The 13,782-nt window shown below is 42.9% G+C and overlaps 1 pseudogene; it reads left to right on the top strand.

Moving 5' to 3' along the window:
- Positions 1-13,782, top strand: part of LOC115328070 — a 124,568-nt pseudogene that overhangs the window by 60,204 nt on the left and 50,582 nt on the right.

Genomic DNA, 13,782 nt, shown 5'->3' with positions numbered 1-13,782 from the left:
AGGATTGCTAACACTAATCACTATTCTCCGGTGATGAAAACGCGTGAAAATTCGTATCCTTTATACGGTACGCGCCAGTAGTACCTTGAACTTGAGCACACGCATGAAATGCGCCAAATCAGAAATCCGGGCGATGTTCGAGGACACAAATGCTTAGAAAGCACCACTGTAGTCGAAGTAAACAAACACGACGGCACTGGCGTTTCTGCTATCTTGAGAGTGCCGCCACGACGTCGCCGCACGAGTAGGTGGATGTTCCCTTTTAGTACGTGCTGGGTTATCATAGCGAAACACGACGAAAATTCACAGTCAAGGATAGCGCTTTTACGCGGAACGATGAGCTTTCACCAGGCCGTCCATTCCGACGATCACCACCGACGCCACGTTTGCGGATAGAAGGAGCCGGCCGGCCCGCGACCGGCAGGACCGGCCTGCAACGCGCGGAGACACGTGCGCTTCCGCGCATCCCTGGGGAACGGGAAAATCACCCCCCGCGGAGGAAGGCAAATAGAAAACGGAGTCCCTTGTTTGTGAAACGATAATTGCGTTATCGCGTATTCTAAACTAGAAATATTTTACGTCTTGTGAAATTATCATGCACAACATATTTAAATGAACTGAAAATTGTTTTTTTAGCGAAACTTTAAAAAGACCGCCAAAATTTTCAAACATACGATAATTTCATTGGTCCTCGCAAGTACAGAAAAGAGTCCGCACGTATTTTATTCCTGCGTGATTAATAGGCGTTTCTGCCTTCTAAAACTGAAGATACTCATTCACTGACACTTCCTTAACACCATCGCACCAAAAAGTAGCTTCTCCAAAAACCGCTTGAGTGTCCCTTTAAGGCTGTTGGTGCTGCTTCTGCCATTTCCCACGCTCTCGATAAGCTCGTCTGTCTCTTCTTCCACCGTGGCCATGGCTCCGTAGCAGCCATGGCCACGGTGGAGAGAGAGAGAGGCGTCTGAACGGACATCGCCTCGCTACGTAGCAAGTGCGTACAAGATTCACTCCTATATCTGACAAACGCCGTGAGATGGCGCAGCCTGACTTGCCGACACAGAGCCATAGATATGGGAAGATTTTAGCCATTCAGTGTCCGCGGTGGCCTTTTGCTTCCTTTTGGCTCCTCCTACGGGAGCGAAGTCGCGCCAAGCAACCGCCTAGCAACGCGGGACGTTGCGGGATGGACGCACGCCTGTCCGCCATCACCTATCCCGCACCACACCCGCGCGCATGCAGGTCGCATGTAATTCGGCGTATTCATCTCAGTTTTCTAGGTTCTCTCGTTAGAAAAGGGTCGGTTGTTGTGCCGTTGAATGCTTCGACCACAGGAGTAAAGGCTTTCGCTTTCTTAATGACACCCAAACAAAAAGTATTCAAAATATATAGTTGATGAAAATAAAGTGAACGTTCATAGCAGGCTTCCGGCTTTTAAAGATAAGAATGCTTGTTTTGACTTCAATTTTTCATTTTTAAAATACGGCTGTCGTCACAAACGTGATCATACGGCTACGGGTTTCTGAATAATGGTCAGTAGCTTCGATCTCGTGGCACACACCCAAATCTTGAACTAGCTTGTTGCTCAAGAAGCTATGATGCTGATACTGCCGTGGTCAAGACCACTATGCGACTATTGGGCAGGAGATCGAACTATAGGGGGCGCTGTGACCGGTTTTTTTCCCCAAAGCTCGGTGTTTACTCAACACAAGGCCTGTGCACATACCAACAGGCCTTATGAGCATGTCCATGTCATCTTCTACCATAGAGCGCGGGGCACAGTTTAATGTAAAGAATACTAACAATCGACGAAGCGACGTTAAGTGCCGGATTTGTCCTCAGAGAATGCGAGCTTGACCCACTTCGGCTTTTGTGCTGAGCTGGGACCATGCATGCTGCATTGTTCATGCAGGCCGGAGTCGAAACAAAAGAGCCCCTCCTTCCCCTCACCGGAGAACCCGAACTCCTGCCGAACGCTGACGCCGCGTTCGGTTATGTCGGCCGAGCGTTGAGTCATTTTATTTGTGGTTCCCATCCGCGTAGTTCTAAAGTTAACCGCTTAAGGCGTCACGGTCGCTCCTTTTCCCCAATATGCACCGGAATATTGGGATGTACTATGCTACATGCTGTTCAAGTTATTTTCTCCGCCTTCCTTTTAAACCATTAGGTGAATAAAATTAAACTTTGGCTACTTCCAATAAGTTTTGTGTATGTATAAAAAAGCCAGTTTTTTCGTTTGTTTTTTCTTGTTCATTTTATCTAATGAAACGATGACAGATGCTGGAGTCTCGACAGTGTTACGAACGACCAATCAACTGCATTTATATTTATTATTTCAAAACGAGCTAGGTTATATTTTGTCTAACACTTAGTTACTCAAAGTGGATTTCCTAACCTTTCGGCTTCCTCGAAGTTGTCCACTTAAAAAGAGTGATGTCTCATTGATGTAAGAGCTCAGTTCATGCTCGCGGCAGGAAAGCACACGGGTCGACCATCCCACAGCAGGAGTATCACCTCCAGCTAGCCATTTCATTTTACAAGCTGACGTAAAATAAGACATTTCGTTAACTAAAGAACAAAGTTTCGAAAAACTAACGTTTCGAACGAATGGCTTTAGCTCACTTTACATAATAATAATAATAACAATAATAATAATAGTAATAATAATAATTTTTTTATATACAAAGCGGGGATATAGGGAAAAAGCTGCATGGCTTTTTGCCCTATCTCCCTCCTTCTCACAATTTTCGAAGAAAACACGGTTGCATTCCAAATGACCTCGTATGACGACGGCATTCTCTAAAACACTAGCCACCTGTCTACGCTTGCTAACCCAAAAGTTCTACCGAAAGTTCGTAATATTAGAAGTTGTGGTCGCGCATCGCTCGAAAAAAAAAATATCAGAACTTAAATAATCCAAATTTGCACGACGCATACAGCGCAGGCGATGCGTATGAGGGGGCTGCGGCCGCCGCGCCTACGGAAAAATAATTAACAAGGCATCTGGAAAATACCATACTGTAGTTCCTAAATAAACAGAAGACAGCATGAATACTACTTTTTTAACAAAATAAAACGGTCAGAGGCTGGATAGAACCGAGAGCCAAGCGCACAATATAGCGCCCCGATGCCGGTTTGGCTCGAAAATGACGAACTGGGGCGTGGCCACAGCATTCGCAGGACGTGTCAGTGACGTAGTGGACGAGGTGTCAAGCAAGTCACGCTCCTTGGCCAGACTCGTTTCCAGTCTATACCTACAGACGCTTTGCACACGTGCCAGATTATCACCGCCATTTCGAAACTTATCTTGTATTATCAAGATACCAAGTCACTCAAGCGGGTGTTGACGAACCTCCACAAAGACCAATGCTCTGCAGGAAAGTACAGTCGAATCTAAAATGGCAATAACTTGTCCTGCTGTGGTAATAATGAAGCGAAGCGATCAAGATAAGAGGAAACACAAACTAAAAGTCAGTTATGTTGGCGCACAGGCGCAGCTGCTGCACTTCGTCTGTACTGGGTTGGCCTGCAAATGATATAAGCAAAGGAAAATATTAAACAGCCCGGATCCAAAAAAAATGTCATAAAATTAATTTAAAAAAAAATTAACAAAGGTTTGAGATATATTTACGGCGCGAAACGAATTTGTAGTCCGTGCCCGCCGGAGCCCGCGGAAAAGCTGCAAGCATCAGTCACGTGAGTGGCCACCAGTCACGTGGTGCTTGCGCTCTTTCGGGAGCCTCCTATGGTCTCTCAAAGTTACTCATCAATGTACGTTTTAAGTGCGAAAAAGTCTAATAGGTACTTTTTAGAGCCCATAGGAAGCTCCCGAAAGAATGCAAGCTCTACGTGATACACTAGAGCGCCGGTCAAAAATTTACCCCATACGTGTTTGAAGTCCCTACATGACGCTCCGCACAAAACAAACCGTTGGTAGGGCAGTTTTCATCGACAAATTCATAGGGGCTCCACGTGAGGTCAGAAATTGTCTCCTAAAAGTAAATAATCTTTTGTAAGCATTGTGTCATCTGAGTATCTAATCGTTAAGACTTTTTCTATTTTTTCATTACCATAAAGCGACGACAAAATCCCATAATAAAGTTTCATAACTGCCTTTGCCTTGCTTGCAGACGGCAAGATGGCTTCGCGGGTTCAGTGGTTCTTTTATTTATTTATTTTTATTTCTACATACTGCGGCCCCAGTGGGGCTATGGCAGGAGGGGGGTTATACACAGACGGTCCAGACATCACTATGGACCACTGTCGACGGCACACAGAAATTCATCTGTTTGTAGTGACCGGATGTTTCCTGGTAGCAAATTCCAGCGTTCAATGGTGTGAGGAAAAACAACTGTATTTAAGCATATCAGTACGAGGATGAAAAGCTAAAAAGTTTAATCCGTGGTGCCTCCTAGTTGCAGTTGGCTAGAGAAACTTTATGTAGTTATCCAGAGTCAAAACGTGATGAGGTGAGCATGAAATACAAAGACTTTAGGCGCTCAATACCAGGACGCTCAGAAAGAAGTCTTAGGCATAACACGGAAAGGTTAGAAGAAGGAGAACAGTTTTTGTCATACCGACGGCAAATAAACGTACTGATTTCTTTTGAACTGATTCGACTTTATTTTATTCGGACTGTTTTTAGGGAATCCAAATAATAGAACCATATTCGAGGATTATGCTAATCAAAGTTTTAAAAGTTTGAAGCTTAGTTTCTTGAGGTGTCACACGTAACGTACGCCGCAAGTATCCAAGTCTTTTAAGAGATTTATGATATGTCGTATCGATATGGCTTAGACCAAGACAAATCTGGCGGGAAAAGGAGGCCAAAATATTTATATTCAAAAAGCCTTTCTAAGCATAATCCGTCACATGAATAATTATACATAGAAGGTGACGAACATCTAAGAAAGTTCTTAAAACGGTTTTACAAAAGCCTAAAATCATTTACCAGGTTTCGCACCACGTACAAAAATTCACAAAAGAATCGTTAAGAGTTGTATGGTCATCGGAGGAGTTTATCGCGTGATATAGTACGCAGTCATCAGCGTAAAGTCGTATCTTAGTGGAAATATAGCGTGGCATATCACTGACGTATAACAAGAATAGTAGCGGTCAAGGAACTGATCCTTGTGGAACACCTGGTGATACATCAACTGTACTAGATTTGGATCAGCTAATGTAGACAAACTGTGACCGAGGAGAAAGAAAACTGGATATCCAGTTGACCAGGTGATGATTATTTAGAATTAGGTTAAGCTTCCGTAGAAGTTTAGAATGAAGAATTGTGTCGAAAGCCTTTGACAAATATACAAAATATCGCATCAACTTGATTACCGATATCAAGAGACTGACCGATTTTATGAAAAAAAATATGTTAGTTGTGTCATAGTACTATAACCGCGTCGAAAACCATGTTGGAAATTGCATAAATTATTGTTAGTTTCCAGAAACTCCATAACATGCCTGTAAACAATATGTTCCAATAATTTGCAGGAATGTGACGTTATAGAAATTGCTCTGTAGTTAGGCAGTGAATGTGAGTGGCCAGGTTTGTATACGGGGATGATTTTTGCGAGTTTTCAAGATGAAGCAACTGAGGCCTTTGACAGTGATTTCTGAAGAATAACCGTGAGATACAGACTGCACCAAAGGGAGTACCGGACAATAAATGCATGAGAAATGTCATCAGGACCAGGACTTTTTTTTTTTTTTTTGTATCTAACTTCAAAATCAGGTTTACTACACCCCGAACGTTCACATCTATGTCGTCAACCGCAGACTGCGAAACGTAATTAAAAGGAGGAATCTCGAAATTATCAACTGTAAATACTGACTGGAAGTATGTATTGAAAGCTGTAGCGATTGTCAGCGCGTCCATGGTAGTTACGTCGTTAGTTATAAACGAGTTTGAGGTCGGGTTGCCTGGTAAAATAGATTTCCAGAATCTTCGAGGGTTGCGTTTCGTTAAGTTTTGCAATGTAACACGGAAATAGAAGTCTTTCGCGAAATTAGTTTTAAGTCGGAGTTCCTCCTTTGCTTGGTTAAACTGAGCAGTCTTTACAGGGTCAGCGCAACGTTTTCCACTCCGTAGTCTACCAACACGTTGCGATTAACGCAATAATTCCCTTGTTATCCAAGGGGTGACAACGTGATTTTATTTTAGTTTTGAGTGGCAGAAATCGCTGGATACATGACTTAACCAAGCCTTCAAAAATGTAACGAGTACATTTACGCCACTGGAAATACTTAGTTGTTCAAACACTTCGATGGAGTGGCTTAATGAGTCAATTATGGACACGTCATCGGCACGGTTAAAATCAGGACAAGTTTGATAAGCAAAACGAGTTTTAGTAACAAAAAAAGCGACAGAAACTAAGAATGCCTTACGATATGATATACCGCCAACGACCTCACGTTCAAAACGGTTTTTTAGGAGAGGTATACTAAGAAAGACCAAATTTAAAACTAACAACTCTCTCGTGCTCTCCTGAACAATCTGCTTTAAACCAAATGACAACAAAAGGTTAGGTCCTCTCTTCATATTTGAACGTCAGGACGAGATAGCGAAAAAGACGACCACTGGTTGCCAGGTAAATTAAAATCCCCCGTTAATATTAAATTGGAAGCAGACAGGTTATGCTCGTGCATAAAGTCACATAAAACGTGCAACTGATCAATAGGAGACCCGGGAAGGCGGTAGACAACGCCAACAAGTAAAGATCTATTTTCCACATGAAGTTTGCACCACACTGATTCAATCTGAGGAGGCCCTTGTACTACTGAAAATTTAATATTGGTCTTTAAACAGAGTGCGACGCCACCGCCACGCCCGTACTTCCTATCGCCTCTAACCACGCAGAAACCAGAGGGTGTAATTTCAGTGTCATATATGCCATCATGCAACCATGTTTCAGTGACTCCAATAATGTGAGCAGAGTGGGAAGAAATCAGTGACAGAAAATCAGGGAACTTATACACTAAACTTCTGGCGTTAACATTAAAGACAGAAAGATTGTCCCTTAAACCGTCTTTGAAACCGCGGCCGAGTCGACGACCATCAGTAGATGGGGCGGTGGTAGCAGACTGGGCGGTGTGGTCGGAACACTTAACCAAAGTGTTAGTTTTATCGTCACAATTAGATCACACATTAATTATAAACACATGATCATATCGAAGGAGGACGGTGGAGCCACTGTCTCGGAAGGAGGCCGATGCATCCCTTTTTTTTTTCGAACAGAACGGACATGAACAGAGAAGTCTTCTGATATACGAATATCTGAACCCTTGAGCTTCGAAGAATTTTTCAAAACTTCCAATTTTTTCGCGGAAATCAAGATGTTTTATAATGACAGGACGTGAACCATCGTCGTGTTTTCGACCTATTTTATGGCACCTTTCAATACGTGGGCAGGTAATATTCAGTTTATCCGAGAATATTTATGATATGTTAGAAAGTAATGACTCACTGGTTTCGTCTGCCCTTTCCGTGAAACCATGAAAGATTAGATTATTTCTGCTCGAACGATTTTCCAAGTCGTTATTCATCGAGGCGAGTCTGTCTGCTAGGCCAGACAATGACTTCAGTTCTATAAGCAGATTGTCGCAAGATGTACAAGGGTCACTTGGCGTGGCGGAAAACGACTCAACGCAGGCGCGGAATCCCTCTTTCTGAGGGATTCCGTGCTGCGTTGAATAAAGTTGGTGACGATTGACGAAACTTCTATTCTTGGGGTCAACTCTCTGTGGAATTTCGGAAGCGAGAGTGCCCGTACACAGCTCTGATCGACGCTCCAGGTGCGCGAGTGCGCAAACCCCTTCCTGTGGAGCCCCTTCCGCAATATTTGAGAATGTTAAAGCACTGTTAAGCCGAATCACGTATATGACAACGACGTGAAGTATATCAAGGTCGAAGTACAGGCCAGCACACGTTTCAAGAATTTGTAACAGCATAGTTCTTCACTGCACATTTGTGTGATGAAACGAACACTACGCAACATATGTAAGTATTGCCGCGTGCGTGACCGAAAAAGAACGCTTCCCCTGTTACCCCGCACTCTACCAGAAAGGATCGAAAAGGCTCGACGAGCGTAAACTGAAAATCTATGTTTAATCGGCGAACTTGTGACAGAAACAAAACCAGGAACGCATCGAAACAGCTGCAGCGTACGTCGCGGCTTGGGCTGGACCGAAAGAAAATGTGTCTCGTCGCCGGGAGAATCTGAGTCGGCAAAGCTCACGCCCGACTCCTTATCTACCCTTGTCTCCTCTTATCTACTACACACGGCATCTCGAATATTCGATATGGAATGTTCGAGACCGACGAGGCAAAGTCATTCTTGCCTCCTTATATTTTACACTTGGGGTTAGAGTAAACGCAATCATCTAGATGTAAGAAGAATCATCTTTCTCGGTCAAGCACGCGACAATATGTTACCCGACGTTAATATCCAGCTCTTTCGCTACTTGGGGTCTTACTTTAAAATGTGATGGTGATGGTTACAAGTAGATACAAAACGCGTACCATATGGCGAGCCTTAAAAACAAATTTTTGAGTGTCAAACCGCTCATATTTGAGTCAAAATAATTGCTGCTTCAACTGCACGTCAATTAAGAAATAAAGAATAAGGCCCGACGCTGGTTTGATATCATGTTCTAAGCAGGAGTTTTTCTCGCTGTATTTTTAGCAAAACTCCATGCGTGCTTGATCGTCGTCAGAGAGTATGGTTTCGCACGCAAATACAATTTTTTTTAAACCTTGTGAGCTTTTGTAGACCTCATGTTCCAAATGTTTACAAAATCAAAATCGTATCATTATGCAAACGATTCAAATTGTTGCAGACGGCATGCTTCAGCCATTCAGAGCGCGTTGGTCAAGCGTTCGTTGTCTGCAGTAGGCATCTCGAGAAGTCTCGAGGACAGGAAGTTGTCGCCGCAAAGTGCGAAATCTAAACTCTCTATATTTATTCTTTTTAGACGTTTAAACGCCACGTACGATTTTGAACCGATCGTGTTTTCGAAGCAAAATCCAGTCCCATGCCTTCGTTCATAACAACGCTCCCATCAACTGTTTGTTTGCATCGGTGACGTCACACTCAGGTGCTCAAATCACGGCGGCGACTACTCCAGAAAATAAGGTGCTCACAAAATAGGTTGAATAGCTCGAACGTAGACCCAAATTCGGAGCCACTCCGAAATAGGAGCCATTTCTTCGACTATATTCTTCGTGCCACGCGCCGGCCGCTGGCCCCTGCCGGTAGTGGCGGACGCCGCCGTACAAATTCTTGCTCGCCTAGATGGGCGGCGAACAGACCGTGGCCCCAGCCCACCCAGAGCGCCCGACCTGGATGCGCAGCTGCGAGCAACTCGTTTGTTCCGGATAAATTCTGCGCTATCTATCAGGAAAATGCTACAAGTAAATCTCCTAAATAAACGAAATCAAATTGAGTTTGACTATGTGGGTTTTAAGGATTCTAAGCTGGGTACTAATTGGAACCATATGTTTATTTTCCCTAGTAAAAAGTAGAATGTAATTCATTGTTTAGGTAATTATCTTAGTGTTTCAATATATAATGTCCACGTTGGCTGACTGTTTGTTCAGGAAACAGTTTCTTGTTTTCGCAACCAACCTATTATCAGCAGTTTATAGAAGTATTCGCTGAAACATCCGGTATCATAAGTCAGAATTCAATAGGTGCTTAGAATTCTGCAGCTTAAAATTTTACATTCATAACGAGATGACATGTGAAACAGCGTATTTTTAACATTTCTTCCGTTATAGGTCTGCCCCTGCAGGGCAGAATTTGCGAAAGTGAGAGTGTGGCGTTTATTCACGACAACGGGAAAACCTTCAGTGGTGTTCTGTGTTTCGCTCAGCAGCTCGCTCTTTTGTAAGTAATTTGAAAGCTTCAATTTTCAATATCCTCGCTGACCGCTTGTACGGAGAAAAAGGCCAAGTGACGGTAGAGATATCTTTGAAAAAAATGACGCAGCGAAGATCTTACTAATCTATTCGTCGATACTCTTCTTTTTTTATGCTGGCTCAGCAATGTGAATATTATACTACTGAGCAGTTCGATGAGACATGCAGAAATTGCAATTCATACTTTTTGCAATTCATTTAAATACAAGAAGTAAAAATAGAAAGCAGGACGCGCCCTTGACTTTTCTTTTTTTTTCCTTTGTTTGCGTTTTGATGCACTATTGTTTACACAAACATGGTTACGTGAAAATCAGGCACCATCAAACATTCATAACTACGGCTGTGCTAGTATAAATCGCAAGAAAAAACCAGGTGGTGGAATTTTTGTATATTTAATAGCTGAAATTCAATTTACTGCTGTGCAGGAACAGTCTGTAGTTAATGCAGATGTCGAGTGCCTCGTTGTTCGTACGGAAAAAAAAAATTGTAGTGGTAAATTGGCCACGAGTAGGAAACAAGGCTAGCTTTCTCGGCTTCCTTGGCGATCTACTGCACTTGAATTCTTTAACAAGACTACAGGTTTTTTTTCAATTATGGGGATATAAACCTTGACACAATAGTGAATGATACATACGCAATAGATTTCAATGACCTAGTGTTGTACTCCGCGAGCACAAATTTAGTAAAACTCGAAACTAGAATAGCAAGTGAGAGCTCCAGATTTATAGATGTATGTGAAACAAATATAGACCAAACTGAGCTTTTCCCTGGACTCTTTCGTCAGGACATAAGCGACCACCTACCGATTTTTCGCATGAGTCGTGTCTCGGTTTCGAACAACACAAAGATTATTTAAAAAGTGGTTTGATTCTGCGCACCCCGTAGTAAAAACGAGAAAGGCGAAACGAAAATCGAGAAAGCCATGACGGAATAACGATCTTTAGAAGAAAGATAACATATAATATGTACCACTTTTGTGAGATCCCGTGATTTCTTTGTCAATTCCTGATATACTGAACGCTTCTTGCAAACTAAATGATGACGACAATGTGAATACTACTTTTTGTATGAATGAATGCGTTTTGGCGATATTCCCCAAAAAACTATTATGAGAACTTTGTATCTTTGCTAACATTTATCTTCCATTTAAATAAAAAACTGGGGTTTCTATCAGTACTTGATTGTTATAAACTCCTTGAGAGTTATCTAATTGTGCTTTACTAATGTCATCTGTATTTTGGTGCCGTTTTTTATGACTTGACGGCAGGCTCAACGCTCCACTACAAACTTCTTCCTTATTGCATCACTCCCTTATGAGCCTCCCAGACGTAAGTCTCTTATATAACGTCCATCTTAAAGGCAGATGGGAAATTAGGAAACTACTTGAAATAAAACCGTAAGTCTGTTAAAACATACTTCTTTTAAAAAGTTGAAGCACATTGTATTATTACATATCTAAATGTAAAGTCTCGTTATTTTGGCTTTAAGTAATCACATCTGATCCACATCCATGAACAATCGAAGACTTTCTCGAAGATATGAAAATCATATTAGTACAAAGATTAATTTCTTTATTTAAGCTATTCTTGCCGAGATCACTGTGCAGATTGTCGTTGAACTGCGATAGCATATCGCAGTCGTGTACTGCCTAAACTTTTTTCTATTAAACTGCGTAGGAGCTGCAGTGGAATTTAAAAAAGAAAAATACATTCGTCGATGTCCATCGAGTTTTCTGTCACATTCAAAGGCAATTCGAATAAAATGCGTCGAATGGGCCTCGCACTATCTAACGAACGACTTCTGTTGCAATATTAGTGCAATTTAAATGTTTCTCCTTTACTACATGTTTATTGTTAGAAATGAGGTGCAAGTGGGGCCCATACTGGGCGGGCCCGTGTATTTAGCGTTTGAGGAAACGCTCTTTCCAACAGCCTGGCAGAAACTATTATAGTGCAATGCAGTCGTGGATTCATCCACAATTTTACTGGTTGGACGAGGTGAGGCATTCCCTTTCTCGCGATCGTTCTCTAAATCCGGAGCAGCGACGTGAGCACAAAACCGGACAACCGGCCATGTCTGACAAGGATGCTAACGTGCTCCAACCCCCGACTGTGGCCATCAATTACAGACAGCCGGACCCTCAGACATTCACGAGATTCATTTGACTGCAAGTGAGACGAAGTGTTTCTTACAGTGAGGGAAGGTCGACTATAAAGGTGTCTGCCAGACTGTCTGATGCAGTGTTTCGCCAAACACGAAATGCGGGGGACTCTTTTGGACGAGCCCCTTTTATTTTTGTTTTTATCTGACACTTGAAACATAACAATCGCGGCTACACGCTCACGCTGTTTCCACGTTCCGTGATATCGCTTCATAAAAGAGATGATATCGTTTTAATAGCCACCGCATCACAAGTTCATCCGTTGACCAATAAAGGCGCAAAAAATCTTCCCCTTGGTAGAGTAGTTAAACGTCGGGCTCAAAATCTTGCGGTCGTCGGTTCGCTTCCTCTTGCCAATTTGAAATATGTATCTCTCTCAATTTACCTTATTAGCGCTTTCCCGTCGATGCGCCCTCGTTTTGTTGGTTACAAATAAAGTAACAAAAATTACGCACAAATATGCTTTTATTATGCTGCGACGCCTTCACATAACTATCTGGAAACGTTCCGCAATTACTACTGTATGTTTCAGAGAAGAGGAGCCCCCAAAAAACTTCGGATGTTGGAAAGATGTACCGAATTCACTGCTATATCCACTGCCGTACAACTACATAGGAACTATGAGCTCCCCATGCGGTTTGTACTCGTTTAAGGAATGCGAGGTAAGTTGGAGATACTCTCTTTGTCCGACGGTGAACGAATCGTTTGTAGTTTATTTACTCCAATTCAAGTGCCAGGTCGAAAATTAATTCGACTCGATAACATGACTGCGCAAGTGACATTGACATTACGTCCCCTTTAACACAATATTAGACAGAAAGCAATATTTTTAAAGCATTGAATTTATAACCAAAAAAAATATCGTCACATAGTAGTGAACTTTCCCTCGCCAAAGTTGTCCCACGTAAGTGGCACTTTAGAATTTCTGTACGTGATCTCCTTTGAGTGTAACGCAGTTCTCTCAGTGATGCTCCATTGCTGCAAACTCACGAAGAGAAAAATATCAACTTGTATTGGTCAGAAATGCCGTCCCTTTAAATGTAGTTTGAGTGCAGGGAAGAGATGTAAAGACTGATGGTGCCCAATCCGGCGAGTAGGATGGCTAGAATAAAAGTTCAAAGCAGCGTTCAAGGATCTTCCCTAAGGAAGCGCGGGCAGTGGGAAAGGGTCATTTCTCGGCAATGGCGACCAACAATTTCCGCTATCTGGTGCAAGAAGGTTGCGCTACCTGCTGGAGAGGTTTCATTATAATTAGCTAATTTATTCCCAGGTAGGGTCACGTCTCTTCAATCACCTCTCGTAGCCGGCCTATAGTCAAAAGGGGGTGGGGGTGCCGTCCCCCCCCCCCCCTTCGATATACTGGGGTGTGTGTGTGGGGGGGGGGGGGGGGGGGGGGAGCGGGAGAACTCTAAGACGGCTTCGCCGATGTCAAGCGCAAAGCTCACTTCTTTCTTTCTTTTTTTGCTCACAAACACGTCGGTTCCAGCTCCTTACATACACACGACGGCCCACCCGTTTAAATCAAAAGCCTCTAGATTCGACACAGATGTAGTTCTCACATTAAATCAAGATGGGGAAGACTTGTACAAGTCGGTAAACAGAGAGGAGTTCTCGTCGCCCAGCTGCACCAAGAAATATGCTAAGAGGCTAGCCACGTTCAAGACTGAACAGATATTTCAATGCCCATGTCGTTCGGCGA

Source organism: Ixodes scapularis, unplaced genomic scaffold, assembly GCF_016920785.2.
Source record: "Ixodes scapularis isolate PalLabHiFi unplaced genomic scaffold, ASM1692078v2 PGA_scaffold2__306_contigs__length_199485367, whole genome shotgun sequence".
Taxonomy (NCBI): Eukaryota; Metazoa; Arthropoda; class Arachnida; order Ixodida; family Ixodidae; genus Ixodes; species Ixodes scapularis.
Note: the sequence above shows the minus strand (reverse complement) of the source record. Positions and strands in the feature narration are given on the sequence as shown.